The 21,162-nt window shown below is 35.2% G+C and overlaps 1 protein-coding gene across 2 annotated transcripts in view; it reads right to left on the minus strand.

The window, feature by feature from the left end:
* LOC150108028 (uncharacterized) overlaps nt 1–21,162 on the minus strand; it is a 52,699-nt gene that overhangs the window by 21,005 nt on the left and 10,532 nt on the right. Inside the window, exons 1-2 of one of the 2 annotated variants that reach the window (XM_090415526.1) lie at nt 14,064–14,163; nt 3,905–4,141 (exon numbers count right to left, since the gene is read on the minus strand). The exons of the other annotated variant lie outside the window; for it this stretch is intronic. The gene's annotated coding sequence lies outside the window, so the exon portion shown is untranslated. Of the gene's footprint in view, nt 1–3,904; nt 4,142–14,063; nt 14,164–21,162 lie in introns of those variants that run through there. 2 annotated transcript variants of the gene reach the window in all.

Raw genomic sequence — 21,162 nt, forward strand, 5'->3', positions numbered from 1 at the left:
TGAACGGTCCAAAGCGTTGTTTCTGTGAAATCTTATCTTAGAATATATGTCGTAGGCCGACCACTGAAATTAAACTTGACCTTCAGAAATTTAGCTTTTGAATGTAACTTAGTAGATTTTGTGCGATGAATACCTTTACGTAAAACTCGAAAACAAGTAAAAACTGAGTAGCGTTTCCAGAGAGCAGATGAATTACTGGACAATCTTTACTTTGTCCAGTAAGTCATTCAGTTTCGAAAAAAAAAAGCTATCTATAAATAGCGAAGTGATGTTATTTGGATAGCAATAAATTTATAAAAATTGGACTAATTTATTGTATCTTTTCACAAGATGCAATCACCCCCCCCCTTAGCGAATTGGATAAACTGATCTGAAAATGCAATCAACCAATACACACACGGTGATATCCTAGATTTAGTGTCTCATGTGATTATAAAACAATCCAAGCCACAAATTATAATCTAGTTATTCAAGTTCAATGTGAATATTTTTTCCCTTTGTTGAAACCTATAACCCACCAACTGAATACCTCTGCCAGCACCGTCGGGAGGATGATAACTATTCTTCGGTTGTGGAGACCGATTTGAATTCCACCAAGTACTTTTCTAAAGAAAGTGAGCTAACCAGTATCATAGGAAATGGAAGGATTCCATTTCCAATGATTGACAGGAAATGGAATCAAGAACATTCATATGACATACTGGTCTCATGGCATTACCTGCCTCTGTAGTAATTCCAACGAATGCCAAACCCATCACAGTGATAGTTGGCCTGTTTTGTGAAGGACTGACAAAGTTTTTTGGGATGTTTTATCCAGATCTTCCTCGGACTTTGTAAAATGACGAAACAGGAAAGGAATTGATGTTATGAATTATCCAGTTTCGTTTCATTTTCTAAGAATTTATAGCATATTATATTAGAGCGGAAAGGGCTTCCTGTCATGTTCCTGCCTCTTCAATAAAGTTACCGAAGGAGAAAAAAAAAATCATCACAAATTACTCCCATTTTATTCCAAGAAACGTCTAAGCAGCTTTTTAAAACAAACACATCCAGTATCTGAATGTTAATCAAATGTTTTGTTGAAAATGAGTGTACCACTGATATGACCAACATCAAAACAAATATGGATCGAAGAAACTTCAATAGCAAGAAATAATAAATTAGTGAATTATCCATTCTGTTATCATAATAAAAATACTTTTTCATTTGAAATTAGCCAGTTAGTAAGTGGGAAATATTGCTTGCTATGTGGTTTTAAAATCACTTCAATAGCAAACTGAAAAACAGACATACCGCTGATCAAACACGACGAAATGTCTGCAGTTGTTTGAAACCAAAATAAAATGAATAATTCACAAATGCTATTTTTTATTTTTTTACAATCATAACAGAGCACGGAAGAAAATAAACATGTCGAAATTCACATGACGCAGTCTAGGTGTCATGAAGCGCAGTTGTTGTTTTGAATAAAAATGTGAATAGAAATCACGTCATCTTGATAAATGTAAGCATAAAAATAAAAACAAAAAACTTAGCCCACCCATGGTACTCAGAGTTGCACTAATGCGCAAATTTATATGGTGAAAGTTATATTTAAAGAAATAACTATTAAAAATTTATTTACAAGTATCCTAAAAAAAAGGCTGCCTATTATTTCATATGAATTTGAAAAAACAGCAATTTGCAACTTAAAAAGTGTTTCACTTGAAATCACAACTAACACTGTGATATAAAAATGCAATTAGCTCAAATAGCTCCTGATCGATTTGATACGACAGTGGCGAGTTTATATAAATAATTAGGTTAATTTTCATAACAAACGAAAATAACCAAGAAACTGCTTTACATAATGCAAAACTGCTGTACAATTGATAACAGTCAGTACTCGACGCACGAGTTAGTATTCGGTAAAAACGTTCACCGAATACTACCTCACTCCTGCAACCCATGGATTAAGTATTATTGCTGCCTTCAAAGCATATTATACTTTTCCTCAGAAAAGTATAATATGCTGTGAGGAGACCCTCCGAGATTTTTGGGTTGAATATAATATCTTGCACTGCACAAAGAATGTATATGTGGTATGAAGTGAGGTGACAGCATAGTGTTTGGAAGAAGCTACTCGAAAAGATATGTTCATGCATTTAAAGGATTCAAAAAAACACACAAGATATTGGTCACAAAATAATACTACTAGCTAAAAAGATGGTGATGAAAAAAAAAAAAAAAAAAAAAAAAAAAAAAAAAAAAAAAAAGCTCTGAAATAGTTTGCAATGGAAAAAAAACATTGCCTTTGTTGATAAGGCAATTCTGCTGTTTGAAGAAGTGGATCGCCAACATCGTGAGATTTAGCAAAGTAAACAGAATACCGTAATAAGTTTAGTTTAATCCTTTATCCAAGTGTGAGCAAACAAAGTTTGCGCCTGAAAGTATCTTCAGGACTGGGGTAAGGTAGTACAGTCCGGTGCTGTACTACCTTACCCCAGTCCTTGAAGATACTTTCAGGTGCAAACTTTGTTTGCTCACACTTGGATAAAGGATTAAACTAAACTTATTATAGTCTAACCAAGTGAAAAATAAACTCTCAAACAGAATACTCTTTGCTGCTATTCTGAATTTGAACAATTTCTTATTCATGAGCTGGCCTCTCCTGCCTCCTCTGATTAATCGTGAAATTAATAAGTGTAGTGAAGCACTGTGTACTCATATTTCATTACACATTCCATGGAGTCAAGACACATACAGTTTATCATTCCGCGCTCACCACACTCTCGGGCAATGCATTCCAATCACTCATTACTCTCAATACAAAAAACCTGCTCCTCATCCCCCCCCCCTTGCTCACACTCTCCTTATACAGCTTCCAGGGATGGCCTCTTGTTCTCTCTTTATCTTAACTCTATCTCTTATCAACTTACATGTCTCGATCATATCCTCTCTCCTCCTCCTTCCACCAATTTCTGCAAATTGCATTTTCTCAATCTGTCTTCATACTCAACATTCCAGAGACCAGAAACCACCTTAGTCAATCGCCTCTGAACTTTTTCCAGTGCATCTTTTTGAAAATCAGGTGACCAGATCTGCAAACAATAATCTATATGTGACCTGATCAAAGCCTTATAGAAGGAAACCATAACATCCTTACTTCTACAAGTCAGTGCCCTCCGCATCATTCCCATTATCCGATGTGATGTTCTCACAATTTTAGTAACATGTCCCAAAATTTTAGATTTTGGGACATGTTACTAAAATTTGTTACATGTTACTCCTTGTCCACAATCACTCCCATATCTCATTTACTATCCAACTCTTCCAAGATATTTCCATCGATTGTGTACTCTACACCCCATTTCTGCTTCCCAAATTTCAAAATCTTACACTTCGCAACGTTGCACTGACATCCCCGCTCATTTACCCATTCAGTCAGTGTATTCAAGTTTTCTTGCAAAGCTACAGCATCCACACTACTCCTGATAGCTCTCTCCAACTTTGCATCATCTGCATATCACCATTCAGACCTCTCCAAATATCATTTACATACAAAATAAACAGCAATAAACCCACAACATGGGGGGGGGGGGTACACCAATAATAACTTTCCTCTTCTGGGATATGGCTCATCCATAGACAACTCGATACCTAACAGAGAGCCAGAGAACTAATCTACTGTTCAGCCCCATCCGTTCCAATTTAATTACCAGCTTGTCATGTGGCAATTTATCAAAGGCCTTTGCAAAATCTAAATATACGAGTAATATAAGTAGGCAGATTGTTAAAACACGATATTTTATATAATAAAATAATATAATATTAATAATAATAATAATGTTATAATTTGTACATGGCAATATTTCGGTATAAACAAAAAGTAAAATTAGTTAAAAATATAACAGAAGAGACCTACACATTTTAGCACTCAGGTAGTTAACATATCCTTATGGTTCGTGTATGGATTCCCGACTTAAGACGAGATCGTCGGGATGAGCCCTGTCGAAGTCGAAGTTGTATAAACTATGGAAAATGTAAGTCTCGTAAATGTTGTTTGTCGTCAGCTTTTTCATATTGCTTTCAGACGATAGTGAGAATAGTCTGACAGTTCGGATCAGCAACTTCCATACGCCATTCAGAATCAATCTAGTTCCTATTAAAGATTTCGTATGAGCAAATAATTTTACTACATTCTTTAAAACAGTGATAAAAAAAAAGATTTCCAAACGTATATTATATTGTTAACCATTTTTAATGTCCAACCACACACATATCTTTCTTGCATTATAATATTTTTATTTATATAAAAATTACTTACTGTTGTAAAGCTTAAACAGTATTGACTTACGTTGAAAGTTTATATCCGATATATACATGCCATATGGACAACATTGGTTAATCAATATAATATAGTTTTTTTTTATTATTATTATTATTCCACTCTCTCCTGAAGAAGTGCATTATATAATGCACGCGAAACTAGCAGACATTGAAACATGCAGCCTTCATATACCATACAGGACATAAAACTTGCAACATGTTCGTCCACAGAAGCTCCGAAGCAAGTATATATTGACCTACATGAGTAACTCGGCAGATGGTTACTTATTTGTTTCAGTTTTTTATTCGCTTTCTTTCTATTCTTACCGATATCATTACCTATGTGCATGCAAACTATTTGCTAATAAAAGACCATCATCCATTATTTATTCTCCGATTGTGCACCTGTTTCAAGAGCAGGAACAAAAAAGCAAATTGTGAAATACGGGATGTATTTAAGTCAAACAATTGTAACCAGATTACAGCCAACCCAAACAATGAGTAACACATAAACCCAGTTTCAACCACAATTAAGCGAGTCACGACCTTTCTACTGACTAACCACGGGTTAAAAGTAGTCATTCTCCACTTTAAATGTACTTTCGCTATCAATGCAATCCAACCTCAGTCATTCATAACTGTTTTTGGAAATCAGTCTTTTCTTCTCTAATAAAAAAAAAAAAAAAAATTGTAGTTTCGAGATAAGCAACATTCGTCTATTTTTGAACTAGAGGAAGTAATTAATTCAGCCAGACAGAATCAAAAAGAGGTTTATCAAACCATTCGATGTGGGTGACGTATGGACACGATTATGCCCTGCTGTACTTTGTCCAGTCAGGAAGTACATTTCATGTTTCATAGATGCTTTTAATTGTCTAGCTAGATGGCGACCTTGAAGTTTAAAGTGGCCTGTCGGTACAAGACGGAGTAGAACATACGTATTTGAAGCCAAGAAAACCATTAAGTTTAACAAAAACTTTAATGGGATCTGATTGAGCGGGTAGACATTTCGTTGGTCTTTCTTGAGGTCCATTACTAGTTGACAATAGCACTTGTTTTTACTGATGACAATGTCATCTGCAAAAAAAAATAATTTTCCCCTGGTGCGCATTCAAAAACATTTAGGAAAAATTGCGTGATTCGACACCAAGTTCTGCTTTTTATTGCACGTTTCCCAATGCGGTAAAACTGTGCACGTAAAAGTGTACCTTGGGAAACACACCTCTTGAGAAATGATGAAAGGTAAGCAGAGACGTCAGTACCACCCATATAAATTCCCAGCGTTTAAAAAGGTCAGAGAGACCGCCATAGTGGATGATTTGCTGTTGCAAAACAATAATGTCATGCACACAACTGGAGTATGACTCATGATATTACTTTATTCTCGTGCATGCGAAAAAAAGGTTTTACATTTATTGCAGTGCTTACATTAACTGATACGACTTTATACAAAAAGTTTCTCATCCGTTGAATAAGTTTGCAACTGACAGATGACATTCCAGAGTATGCAAAGCAAACCTCCGAAAATTGCTTCATTTCGAAATCTTCAACCTACGTTTAAAAATATGACTGGCGAAGGAAATATTTCGAAGACAAACATGTGAATCAGTACCAAAAATGAGTTGAATTGTTTCAATTGAACAGATATTCTAAATACCAAAATTTCATTAATCTCCCTCCGGCCTATTGAAACCAAAAAATTTAATAGTGTGATCACTTTATATACATCCTAAATCCCAAATTTTATTTTATTTCTGGCGACGCTTTTATCCGATTCATGATCAACATTCTACGGTTAACTAGCGTAAAATTAGGTTAAAAAGGAATGCATCATGAAACAACTACTGGATGACTAGTTCATAACAGAAAATTGTCATAATTTAACATCATGATTACGAAATCCGTTAACCATAACTATTCAGATCTTAACATTGCGTATGATAAGCAGGATTGGTGTAACAGTTTGCATACTAGACGAAATAATTTTCCTTCTACACCAAGAATGGATCTGGCCTTCAGTTTTAAGGAGGAAGGACTGAAAATATTTCTAGAATTAAAAAAAAAATTAAAAATTAGTATAATTTTCAAATATTCAATAAAATTCGCAATAGATTTCTTGAGAGGTGCAATGTCCAGATCCGCTCACCCAGATTCGTTCCTGTAACACAGTGGAGAAACACACCATTGAACTGGAAAGATTTCCATTCTTGTTTCCTACTTTGCAGTTGAGGCTTTTAGTATGAAGCACAACAGATACATAAACTAAATGTCTTTATAAGAAACATTTAGTGATGGTATAATAGTTGTGCTGACAGAGTATGATAACTTTCGAAACAAAAATTTAATATTTAACGAAAAGGGGAAAAAAATCCTACCATCACAACAGACAAGCTAATCAAAAGATAATTAACTGACATTACACTCGCTTTATAACTTTAGCTGCCTCGGCGAAATAAAAATAAAAAAATAATAATTACAATATAAAAGAAAATGCTAAGCAATTTTTGCCAAATGGAGCAGACCCTTTTTTTTTTTTAACAACAAGGCTTAAGATTTGTATAGAGAAATATGTAGCCCTAATTGTCAAACGGAGATTGCAATAAATTAATACAGCCGACAGTCCTGGTAAGACAATAAATTTTAATAATCTCTCGTAATGCTCGATTTTCGGAGGGTACTTATATATTTTAAAAACTAGGAGCTTTCTGTCTGTTTGATAGTTATTAACATGCAAGATTTCGCACGTTAATAACTATCGGGGAAATAACGGGGGAAAATAAATTACAAGACAGTCTTTGAAAACGTGCGCGTCAGTCCGATATAATATCATCTTATGTATGTATGTATATATATCCCTATCCCTCTCGTCCGTCCGTCCTAGGACGGGTTGAGTCCCCTCCTAATGAGGGATTACTGGCGTATTAATGCAGCCGGTTCGCCACTCTTCTGCTGCATCCCCTAAGGGCGATATTCATGACTGTAATCCGTGTGTGTGTTCACGGCGCCGGTTTGCCTGCTTGCGGGATGAAAACCCCCAGATAAACTGGTGGGAAAAAACCCTGCTGTCCACGCCCAAGATCGGCTAACTTGGCTATGGCTGAGGAAGATCCTTGAGCTCCTCACGTCGTAGACAGGAATCGAAACTAGGACATTCCTTCCCCAAATGTCTTTATAAGAAACATTTATTGATGGTATAATAGTTGTGCTGACAGAGTATGATAACTTTCGAAACAAAAATTTAATATTTAACGAAAAGGGGAAAAAAATCCTTGCCCAGGCATATGGTTGCGAAGCGCATAGCCTACTGGCTATGCGCTTCGCAACCATATGCCAGGACTAATATATATATATATATCATTTTATATCTCTGTATACATTGATATATATAATCTGAAATGTCTGTTTTTTAGGATAAAGACCAGAGTTTCAGGAAGGAAAACCTTGCCATCACTCTTACCAGCCACTTCAAGATTATATGAAAAGAGTATGTATAAAAATCAAATGTATAAAGGAGCCCTTATGATTACTTTTCCAGCAGTGAAGAATGCCCAAATTGTTCAGTCAACAGCACGGATTTGTGCATTTTCAATTTTGAAAACTGGAGAATAATCAAAAGGGAGAAAAATAAAATAAAGTTCAGCAGCATATAATTACGATCGTCCTTTATATAGAATCTGAAATGGAGTTTTATATTCTCCCTGTTTCATCAATTTAGTCCCTAGTGACTTTCCTAATTGTGAAAGGCGTATTTTACAGGTGTGGGGCATTCAACACATTAGTCCTACTTAACATACTACACTTGATCGTTTTTATTTCTATTTTATTTTTAACTGAAATGTAAGTGTACGCATTAGTCATTTTATAATGGTAATGTGCCAAAGAGTATAAAAGATAATGCCGAAAAATAAATATTTAAAAAAAAAAATTCTATGAGTTAATCGCTTCCGATGACTTCTTCAAACGTTTTACAAACACCAACGTTTATAATGAACATTATACTAACTTTTTTTTTTTCAAGTCACGATGTAATTCTAATTTAGAGAGGAATTCGTTTTGGAAAATACCTCGGATTGAATGTCGTCATCATGAGAGAAACATTAAGAAAAGTTTGTCAACTGAGGATGAGTTTGCGCCCGGAAGTGTTTCTCTTTCCGGAAACTAGACTTGTTTCCACTTGCAAAGCAGGCAAACCACTGTTAGAACACATTTAATGGGTGGAGTTAATGAGCGGGCCTCCCGCAATGAGTTCTGGGACTCCATGGAAGATGCACCAAATAATAAAGTAAGTTCATTTCCCTTCTCCCTCCCCATTTTGCTTACGCATACGGAGTCCACGTTTAATTGATTGATATCAGCACTCAGTGGATGTGTGTAAAGTTGTGCAACTACCGCTGCATTGCAGTCGTAAGAACGAAATACATAAATGACGTTTTAGGATAGGCAAGACGTATTCAAATCTCGTTACGAATGTAACCACTTTTTATCAGTGACTCGATCTGCCTTAAGTGGCAGATCGAGTCACTGATAGCAACATCCCCCCCCCCCAAAAAAAAGGAACGAAGACACTAAAGAACTTTTGCAATAATCCTCATGAATACCAATACAAATACACACAAATGATTCACCTGTTACTGGTTATAAATACTTAGTCCTCGAAAAAGGTCCCGCGCGCAAAATTTGATCGATTAAAATGGTCCGCCTGAAAGAAGCTAAAGATCGTCTGTATTACAGACACATACAGTTATCCTAAAATTCTAAAGTTCATAAACCTAAAGAAACTCTTCACTCAACAGTCGATGGTAAAAGACTCTCTTACATCAGGTAGATATCAAGATTGCTAATTCCCCCACTTTACTACATTGGTACATCATTGTAAGGACTTGATTGAAACCAAAAATATATAATATTAGATCCCACAGATCTCAATATTAGCTCAAGTTTATAAGGTTATCAGGGACAAAATAGTATCCTTATTGCTAAAACTGTTTCCTCTCCGCTTGACAGCCATATCATTTGAACACTTTCCACAAAACCTTTTTTTTTTTTTTAATTAATTCAATAATGTTCAACTGTATTCACTGAAACTTTTCTCATTCGAAAAGCCGCTTCGTATCATGTTTGGTCTCTAACATAAGAGTTTGGGAGATATTGTATCTCCCTGTTTTATTCCTCTATTTATTGGCATTCTACAAAGTCGTGTTTAGACTGCCAGAACCACCGTGCGATTTTTAAAAACCAGTTATATACGATGTTATATTATATCGTAAAGCATGCCAGTAAGGTTTAACTTCCACACTATTAAAGAAAGACAATGTCACTTAGAATGAGACAAATATATATATATATATATATATATATATATATAAAATGATAAGCTTTTTTTGTCACGTTTTTTGTCATGTTATTTGAAACGTTTTGAAACTCAGAGCTACCCTGAGTGTCGAGTCTGCAAAATTCGAATCATCAGAATTCAAGGAGAACCGGCCTACCAGCCCGGAACTCGGGGGGGGGGGGGAGCGCCGTAGGCGTCAGAGCCCCTAGTGTGTATATATATATATCGTATTTAAGAAAAAAAAATCAGCAGCAGAATCTCTCTCACAGATGAACTCATTTCTCTAATAAAGTATGCAGCTTAATCCAGAGCGCGAGGACAATGAATCGAGATTCTTATCATGACGATAGAGAGATCATTATACAGACGTTTTCATTTCAAAGTGAGTCAGCCCATCTCATGTGGAGGTTGCAACGGATTTTCTTTTCTTCTCCAGCATACAGGTATATCTGCAAGAGAACACTCTCACACACACAACCGAATCTTATTGTGCGGTAGTGGCTTAGTATACGTAGTGGATGATTCAGCGTATAGATGGTAGATTAAGTGGTGTAGAGCGCCCTCTCACGATGAATCCTTGTACGCCATGTACAAGGATTCATCGTGGACATAGCACTGTTCATTACAATGTGGTTATAATGGAATCGTCACAAGTGTGAAAGTAAAAACAATTGATTCACTCACAACTAGTTTCCTACGCACTAAACTGTACTTCATCTAGAAATCCGTCAGACGGATAGTGCATATCGCCTTGCGATCACACCAGTGCTTCTTTGTTAATCTGTGCTCCTGTATGACATCTATCATAGCCTGGTATGTTGAAATTAATAGCTGTATTCCCAAATTTAAAGAAGCCTTCGAAATGACTATATCCAGAACAATGCAATAAAAATCAAGGCTTTAATCCAGAACTGTGACCAGCATACATAAGACCTAAAATATTGTCTACGGAGCTAGATTATTACATATGTTGTAATAATCTGTAACAACGAAGCACGTGTGTGACGTGGCAACACGATATGCGCTATCAGTTTATTTATTAAAAATTATCCTGCTACATGTTCCTGATGGAATAAACCATAGTGGATAAGGCATAGTTGAATGAATAAACAAGTTTTTACTTTTCTGACCGAATCATTGCAATGAATAACAAAATCACGATGGTAGCAGTACTGTGCTATTATTCCTTAGAATGGACTACAAATCACAAAAATAACGTAATAATTCGATTCCGATCTGCATCCCTGCTTCGCACACATTCGCTTCATTCCTCATCTTCAAATTCCAGCGAAGAGAGCACCAATTAATACTTAGAATCACAAGCGTATTAAAATAGAAACTCAATTAAAATTGACTAATTTTCTTCCTTTTTACGCAAACCTGCTGAGGTTAGAGATTTGTCAAATTCAAGCTAGGGAAAATTTTTTTTTTCCTTTCGCTTTTTTTTTTTTTTTTCATTCTATCTAATCTGTAGATTTGCATGTGGACACAATACTCGCGCTGCGAACTCAGCTCGAGGTAGGAAAGATCGTTCATCCGGTCCATTTCCTCAGTCCACCTAAAAGCTATGCTTTGTAGTTAAATGAATCCTTAACTATCCAGAAGCACGCACATTGTCAATTAAATAACCAAGAGGAGTAGCAACAACAGTATACCTTCAGTCTCACAACAAAATGAAAATCACTTTGGAAGAATCATCGTCAATCAGAAGAATCGACAATTTTCAGTACATATGAAAGGCAATTACCAACATGTTTTCATAATATAAGCGCCATGAAATCCCCTGCTCACTTCAAGAATTACAAGCATATACTGCAACTACATCGTAGCGTGTATATGCGAATCCATATCCACTTATCTTTCTTGCAATTTATTATTAGTATTACACTGCCACTTCCATGGAGTCCCAGACTTATCGTGGGAGGTCCACTTGATACATAATAGCTTGTTTACATGATATCCACGCTTAAAATCGAAAACAGAACTTGCATGGATAATCCATCCAGACAGTGCCAGTCATATCTCCTAAAACTCATTCAGCAATGTTTCGCTCGCCATTCCAACTGGCAACACACTCCACTCGTATGAGAAAAATCTCTTCCTCATTCCTCTGTTTACAGAACATTTATTCAATTTCCATGAATGACTTCTTGTATCCGTTTCCACCATTTTCTGAACGTTTTCTCATTTATATGCACACCCTAAAAAAACCTCCTCGCCAACTTATATGGCTAGTCAATTTCTCTCGCCCTCCTCTCCTATCTGACAGACGATGCGACTCTCGTGTTCCCTTGACCACATGCGGTGTTAATTTTAATTCACTTTCTTCACTGAGAAACTTATTTTCTATACTGCTATTGACATTTCCTGCTCCAGAGTGATATTACTACCCATAAAAATCGCCAAAGAGGCAAGTAATAATTTGCTCATGAGATATCTCAAATTTGCTCTTGAAATATCTCAAATGAAATATCATTTGAGATATTTTAAGCCTTCTCTTCTTTTTGTCTCTTTTTTTTTCAGTATAACCTGGCCTGAAAAAAAGCCTACCAAATATTGTTTAAACGTTTTACAAACACCAACGTTTATAATGAATAATGGCAATAATCAAATGTTACTGCTACTTCTTCGTTCCGGGTGGATATAACTCGTCTGTTATCATTAACAAGACTCCACCCCCCCCCACCACCACCACCACACACACACACACTTTTTTTTTTTTCTATCCTGCCGAAATATACTGTAAAGAGCACATTCTATGCCTATCTCAATGTCATTCTCTGTCAGTCCAAAAATTCCAGGCTGAATGAACTCAATGTCAAAATTTCCAGATTGGTTCCCAATACTCGTGGTATTTGTATACACAGTTGTGAGCTTAATTCCAGACTTCAGTTTAATCATACGATTTGTTTAAGATTATCAGTTAACCTTGCTGCTGTTGTTACATAGCCCAACTTAAATATATTATCAGTTTTAATGAGCTTCAATCCACGCTGTCCTTCCCTAAGAAATGATTAAAAAGGATAACCATACCTAGAAATGCGAGACTTCTTTGAACATTGATTTTGTCATTCTAAACTGAATTGTGACATCGCCCTTCTCTAATAATGATTAAAAATATGAAGCATATCCGGAATACAACACTTGTCTAAATAGTGGATTTTTTTAAAGCCATTATCTTTAATCTTCTTCTTCTTATCAATATTCATTTCTTACTATAAATACACAGAAATCAAATTTTCGCTACCAATAACTGCATTAACAAAACACCATTTTTTTTTTAAACTGATTTAAACTTTTGAGATTAAATCCTTCAAAATAGAGACAAAAAAAAAAAAAAAAAAAAAAACATGAAGTGACTACGGAGATAAACAATTTTACATAAAATTGCTTATCTCTAAATTACATAAATTTTGCGTAAAATGTCTTCCTAATTTAGAAAATAAGCTGTTAGCAGTATTTAGTACACTACTATTTTTCCCTTTTACCTAAAAATGAATTAATTTTCAGTATCTGCGCTTATCCTTCTACCCCGCCCCCTCTCTTTCCCCCCTAGTTATTTATAAACGTTACTACAACTAATCGAAAAAATAAGAAAATATGAGTACTCACCTGACACACACTGCAATGTTGTCAACAAAATTTAAAAAAAAAAAAAAACTCTGATACAGTAAAATCGATCAGTGATATTACAAATTCCGAGTAATCACTAAAATTATATCCACTTTTGAAAAACTTGTTTATCCCTTGCATACCTTAAGTTTATCATTTTAGTACAAGTTTATATAACGATAATGGTATTAAGTCACTATCGATAAGTACCGAAAGTTTAGTAACAATCGATTGTCTTTAATTTAAAATAAAATGCCGTGAAGATATACTTATTTAACTTGCTGCTAATGCATCGAATCACTTGGCATTTTACACTTATTTGACAAGCACTCATGCAATGTTTAAAAACAATCGAGTCGTTCCTTCAGTACTTGGGCATGTGCAAACGACACGGCTGTTCGGGCTCTACTACTTTCCGCAGAAGATTCAAGGTTTACCAGTGTTAAGAATCACATCAGCTGTTAGAAAAGACTGACGATAGGTAGTCACGACATTTTGATTGGTCTTTCAGGAAATATTACTTATGTTTTAGTATCCACCACATACCACCCGAGTTAATGGACTACTACTAGTACTAGTGTATGTGCAGATATGCACGCTGTCTCACGAGATCATAACCATTGCCAAAAAAAGTGCAAAAATAAGACAATATCTTTTCTTCAAGAATTAAAAGTGTAATTTAGTTACTTGCTATGCGAATGCATAAAGTAATTAATATCATATAATAATTACAATATGTCACACAACATAATGTAACAATTTATAATAAATGGTCATGAATTTAAAAGTATACACGTATAGTAATACAAACCTAAATTCTAAACTTTGTCTAGAGCAATATTCTAATACAAATAAAAAAGTGCGTTATGCGTACTTAGGGAAAAAAAACATATATTTTATGAACAGTTGTTTTGGTTTCGTGCTAAGTACCAAAACATGATATTTAATGTAAAACAACAGCACGCAAACATACTAATATTTCATAATAATAACAACGGTACCAGAATATTATAGCGCAAGCGCGATTAGTTACAGAGAAGTGCCACTTGTCGTCGCTCAATGATATCAGTAGTAATTAGTACTTAATTATTTCGTTAAATAGAAATATTATCTGTGTTGATTTAAATTATATATGTGTTACAGAATTAACACCTTTCAGTCGCACAACATATAAATAATATCGAAAGTCCGATCTTTTAGAATTCGCCACTGGAGACAGTTGAAATATTAACGTCGTCCTAACTGGAAATGAAAATGGAATTACAATAAATGGATGACCTTAGTAATACGGTGAACTTAGTTGTTATTTTCCATACCACGACAACATTTCTTTTCCAACCACAAATCGATTAACGTCTCGCAACTGTTCACGTTGAACGAGTAGGTGTTGTTATATATAGATTCATCTGTTGCGTGTTTGTTGATGCTTGTTAAGTGGTTATTTCCAAGAACTTCCTGGTGTCAGTGACTCAAATATTGTGCGTTACCTGTTCGTAAATGGGTTTTTAAATTGATTTCGTAAAAGCTGATAAACATTCTATTTTAACCTGCTGTCAGCTGTATTTAAGTCTAAAAGAAAATTTTAAAAAGTGAATGGGATGTTTTAATATAATTTGTGGAATGTATGTTATACTTTGAACTTGGTTCTGAATTCGCAAGGGTTCATTAAAATATAAGCATTAAAATAAGCTCTTGATTGAATTAATTTTATTTTTTTTAAATCATTGATTATCTTAAATTACTTAAAATATTCAGGAAATCGCGTGGAAAATTCCTAAAATAAATTATGATATTTAATCATGAAATTTCGCTACGCTGCATTACGCACACCTTGTCTTTCGAAAATACAATTACGTATATAAATGTAGACGAATTTAGTTGCCAGTGTGAGGTCACTACTCTACTTTCTGAAGGCACGAGGTGACATGGATAAAGTTCTAGCTTTACATTTCGTCTCTATTTGGATCTAACCCTTCGCCAACCAATGTACGATAGTTTTTACAACCTTTCATGGGTAGGATTTACGTGAAAAAAAAAAAATTATTGTACATATAAGTTCATGTTATACATTTAATTTTATGTATAATATGACTTTTACCAATTCCCTTATATTTATGCCTTTTCAATAATAATTCCACTGACAAATGGTTAGTACTATAAACCATACGTTATCATCTATGGGACAAGTTTTTCCTGCTCTAGAGAATACACAGTATTTTTCCTGCCATTTCAGCTTACAGTAACAAGGTGGTCCTAAATTATTTATCATCCAAAATAAAGATTTCTGCAAACATCCATGCTATAGTGTGATTTCACTCAACAACTTTTGTTACCGCAGACCTTTGGTAGCAAAGAGATGTTGTCTTGGTAGTATTCAATCCTGCTACCAAGTCTGTTGCATCTTTTTGGCGCGGCGCGCATAATTAACTATGTTAGTATAATTAATAGTCAAGCACCTTCGAACAAAAAATATTTTGCCACAAAATTCTGCTCGGCAGTGTATCCCGCAGTAACGTTCTGCTTAAAAAGGACAAAAAATGGAATCTTAAATGCTCAAATAGGGCATCAGATCAGCAAGGGCATCCAGGGAATACAATCCTTGATGACATGGATTTCTCGATTAGAAAATCAAGGATACTTTAAATCATATAACTGTTACTTATTTGTCATTTATAAAATAAACATACTTTCTACTTTTCGTGTTTTTTTGTTTTAAGTTAAATATTTTACAGGAAGTACCATCTTTAGTGTTTCAAGTCCTGGAAAGCCTTAATCCTTCCCTACTGTCCAGTCAATTTATTATTATTATTATTATCTGAGACCTCCAGGGAGTCAAGGACTCATCGAGGGAGGCTGTTTCAAAGAAAAAGTTAGCTTTTTCTTTGAAAAGAAAAAGCTAAGTTTACAAATATTTTGAAATGGTATTTCTTACGATAGAATCACACTCGAAATTTATAATCTAAACTGCGATTGGATAGTTGGATCTTATGGTTAATTAATAAGCCTTAGTTCAGCGCTGGTTTCAGAGAAAGGGCTTTCTTTTTTTTTCTTTTCCAGGTTTTTAACTGCAAAATCATCAAACTCGTTTCTAAAATGTTGGAGCTAAAATACCACTTTGGGGAATGCGGTATTATTGCTTATGATTGTGGAATAAAAATGAGTTCTTTTAACAATCATTAATATTTACAAACGATTAAACGTCAGCATGAACCTTTGTAGTATTTATTTTTACATATAATTATCATCCTATACAAATAAATATTTAAAAGCCCAGATGCAATCGATATGCGAAAATAAGGAGGTGTATAAAAATATTTAACTGTTAAAATGAAACACACAGCTCCTTCATGTATTAAGAGCATGTTGAGTATATAGTTCTTTATAGCACAGGTGGAATGGAGATCTTCACTCTGTTAATGATTTCGTGTCATGATAATTGCCCTCAAACCATTTGCCAAAAAAACACGTTCGCTCAGTCTCACGTTAAGCATAGAAATAACTGACGGAATTCAGGTGGATGGTACGCTCTGGCGATCAGCCGTGATCTCCGAAGATAGGCAGTCTCACACGGTTCGCTAATCAGGCGCCAGACAATATTACAATCGACTCAATGTGTCAGTAAGTTAATGAGAATTAGCTTTCACCTTCGAGTGTTTGTAAGTCAAAAAAGATGAGCGTCTAGACGAGAGCGGCATATCTAAAGAGTTGCCGATGGTAAAAGCTGAATAGTAGATCAAGAAGGTGGGTTTAAAAAAATAAATAAAAAGAATGTTGTTTTTTTTTTGTTTTTTTCTCTTGATGTAAAATTTCAAAGTAATAGTGTCTATAAAGTCTTGTTGTCCTCCCTGGATACTCAGTTCATCATCCAGAACTTTCACGAATTCTAGGCCAGGTTGCCTGTTTCGGTCTCGACCGCATTTCATCAGTTTGTCTATTGCTTTCTCCCTTTGGATGTAATATATCAAGCAGACGGTATGATTTTTTACTCCAGAAAGCTCGAAATTTCTCTTCGCAAAACAGAGAAACCAGCTGAAGCTAAAGAACACACAATTGTTAGATAGGATCCATTTGTCTCTAGTCCCAATCCTAAACAATAATAGTCGTTTACAATCTTCAGCGTCATTCAGGATGTATTTACATAGGTGTATATATGCATATCTATATATGCGTAGGCTGTTCAATAAGTAATAAGACTATATTTATACAGAAAATAGATTACCTTTACTCGTCATCATTTACATTTTCTTTTTCGAAGTAACTACTGTGAGACGCGATGCATTTGTCCCAACGTTGCGTCCACTTCTTAAACACATGTGAGAGTCCGTTTTTTGAGAGTTCTTTCAAAACCGCCTCCGCAGCTTTTACACATGCTTTGTTGCTTTCGAAATGGCGGCTTCTTAGTGGTTTCTTGAGCTGAGGAAACAGCCAGAAATCGCACGGTGCGAGATCAGGATTGTATGGAGGGTGTGGTAGGATATCTGTGTTGTTCTTCTGCAAAACGTCCACTACACAACCAGTAATATGTGGCTTTGCATTATCGTGGTGCAATAAGAAGCCATTCTTCAGCAATGGACGCTTCCTTTTGACGTGCTTGATGATAATCGCTGCTGTGTTGATCATTGTCTCTGTAATGACGTTGAAGGTCAATCACAGAGACTTCCCTCACGTTCAAGATCTTCCACATTTCGCCTTCCTTCCTTAAAAGTTTTATGCCAGCGAAAAACGCTTGCTCTCGACATTGCTTCATCGTGGAAAGCTTCGCGTATCATGTTAAGTGTCCGATGCCGATTTTTGCAAACGCACACAACGCTGTTCCAAGGACGCTTCCATTTCGAAGACTGGTCGCACCTTGTAGGCGCGCCGATGAGCACTTGCGTTTAGTCACGTGACACTCCGGCACATCAACCCGTATACGCCATCTATCAACCTCTTTTGTTAATACATACAGCAACATTTCTTTATTCCACAGAAATTAATATTGTGATGAGTGGTTTCGCCACAGTAAAATTAGTCTTATTACTTATTGAACAGCCGACGTATATATATATATATATATACTTTCTCTTAGTGGATCTCCAGTCAAGAGGCTGCAGGTTTGAATCCCGTGTAGGCATGGATGTTTGCGATTGTCTTCCGCCTTCATACATTCATTCACCCAAGTATAGATACACTCTCCCAAAATGAACTGGGTCACCATGGAAGTAGTAGATCCAAAACTTCCCGCAATGGGAGAGGTCTTCGCCCTGCAGTGGGTAGAAAAATAGACCTGTTCATCATCAATAGGCAGTTGAAATTATCAAAATACTACTGCCTGCTTCTATTTTAAGAAAGCATTTCTTATATTTATGGCGTAAGAGATTCAGACAAGGACGTTTTCATTAATAGCGAGCATCTTACCACTTAGCAAAAGGGCTTTCCTGCTTTGTTTGCCGACGTAAATTGTCACGTGCCACGCGGCAGATGCAAGGAAAACCTACTATTGCCATGGAAATGCAAACACAACGCCAATCCATGTTAATCAAGCACAAAAAAAAAAAAACTATATACAGCGCAATCCCTCGATTAATGCGTCTTGTGTGTTCTTTAAAACGGGCGTTTTAATCGAAACGCACTAATCGAATATAATAACCTATGGGAAAAAGTATAATTCATTCCTCAAATTTCTTTTTTTGACCTTTAATTATTTTTTTTTAAATAAATTGTCTCAGTGCCTAGTTAAAGGAAAACAATGAAGCTGAAGGACAATAAAACATATTCAGAATATAAATTTATTATTTTACTTCTTAACAAATTATTGAGCTAACGTAGTTTGGCGGGTATTGTGTTTCTTTTTTTCATACAACTGACGATATGGCACTGATACCTTTTCTACTACTTCTGCAAATTTTACTGCTTCTCTCTTCATCAGGGTCAGCCTCTAAGCATTGCTGCTTAAAAACTTCGACTGTACGAAAAATATTTTCAAACTGTTTCTGTGAAATCTCTTTTGGCCAGAAGAATATAAAGAAAATGTAACCACTTAACAATCAGTCAGTGGTTAAATCTAAATTTAGCTGGTCGGAATCACTCAATTCCTGAATGAGATTTGCTTGACTCTTGGACGTTATCATTGTCAATCTCAACAAAACCCAGTTCACGCCCTTCATTAATGCATTTGAGGGCCCTAGGATTTTGTATCCTATAAGCTACCATGGGTTTTAACTTTGGATCACCTTTGGCATTGCCAACTAAGAGAAGAGTCATTCTATCCTTTGCGACTTTATAACCAGGCTGAGATTTCTCTGATTTGAACAGAAAAGTCTTGGAAGGCATTCGCTTCCAAAAAAGGCCGGTTTCATCGGCATTATATATTTGTTGGTCACAACAGCCCCCTTCTTCCACAATTTTCTTCAAAATCTCTGGATAATTTGCGGCCATCTCCTTATCTGCACTTGCAGTTTCGCCTGTGATTCGAACATTATGTAGGCTATTGCTGTTTTTGAAACGCTCAAACCACCCAGCACTAGTGTGGAATTCTTCTTTTCCATCGCCGATAGCCTTTTCTTTCAAGGTTACAAAGAGACTTAATGCTTTTGATTTAATAAGGTGAGTGCTTAGTGGGATCCGTTTTCGGTTAAAATCGTCGATCCATGTAGAAAGAAGTCTCTCTGTATAATTCAATCATTATGATACTTTGATTTCGAGTGGTCTGTCTGCATGCATGATGAACTTGAAGCATCCTTACCTTTCTCTTTGTATTCAGCAGCTTTGCTTAAAATTGCTCTTATAGTTGATTCACCCATTTTGTGTTCTTTTCCTATCTTTGCTCTGGACTCGCCTTCTTCATTTTTCTTTATTATTTCAAGTTTTTCTTCCAATGAGATTACTTTTCGAATCTTTTTCACACTTCCACTTTTTTGCTCACTAATTCTTTTACTCGTGATTAAAGTTTGGGAAAATACTTTAAAATAAATAATAATAATAAATAAAATAATAAAAAAATAAAAACTAAGGAAAACAATTGCAAAGAGGCACGAGATATGATGAGCAAAATGCTATGTAATTAGCTGACGACAACACAAATTTACCGCCAAATTTTGGCGGTAAATTTGGAACATAACATAGTGTACATGGAAATAGTGTAGTATGCCATTAAAAATAATTTTGTAAAATGTTTTAAATCGGTAACTAAATTATTTCATCATGGTGACTGATTTTTTTTTAAATAGTCAGCCATAACAAATGTATAGATAGAATATACTAGAATAGAATAGATAGGAAAACAAATGTTACAAATATTTTAAATTTGTAGCATTTATTTTTAAGATGTATATGGGAGCACTAATTGAATTTTAGAGACGCATTACTTGAATTTGGTATAGGAAAAAAAATGATATACTAATTGAAAACGCAGTAATCTGAGATGTATTAATCGAGGGATTGCTGTATATGGAAAATCTCCTGTATTCATATTTCTGTGGAATATATAAGTTCAGAAATTGAGCCTTAACAGGGACACATCAGGTGTAGTACTTCTGTATTCAAAAAGACACGTGATGTGTGAATTCGACCTTTTCTCTAACAATTAAATTAAAAATGTCAATATGAAGAAGATAATTGAAAGCTCGATGTGGCAATAAAGGAGAGTGGTTTTTTTTTGTTTTTGTTTGATGCCGAAATGCACTTCTACGTGTATTCTTCCACCATTGTTTTTAAATGGTAGAAGGATCCTACACAATAAAATGTTTTACGGTATTATCTCTGAACCATGTGAATTGAAAAAGATACTTTTTTAAAAAAATAATAATTTGATCATATAGTCAGTGGAGAATCAAATCATGTTTTTTCATTTAGCTTTAGATGCCAACTTTAAATTATAGATGATTGTAGCTATTTCAAGGACCGAACACACGTTTCGCACATCACCAGGA

The sequence above is a fragment of the Typopeltis vanoorti genome, chromosome 3 (assembly GCF_054136105.1).
Source record: "Typopeltis vanoorti isolate ZY-2024b chromosome 3, IOZ_Tvanoo_1.0, whole genome shotgun sequence".
Lineage (NCBI taxonomy): Eukaryota > Metazoa > Arthropoda > Arachnida > Uropygi > Thelyphonidae > Typopeltis > Typopeltis vanoorti.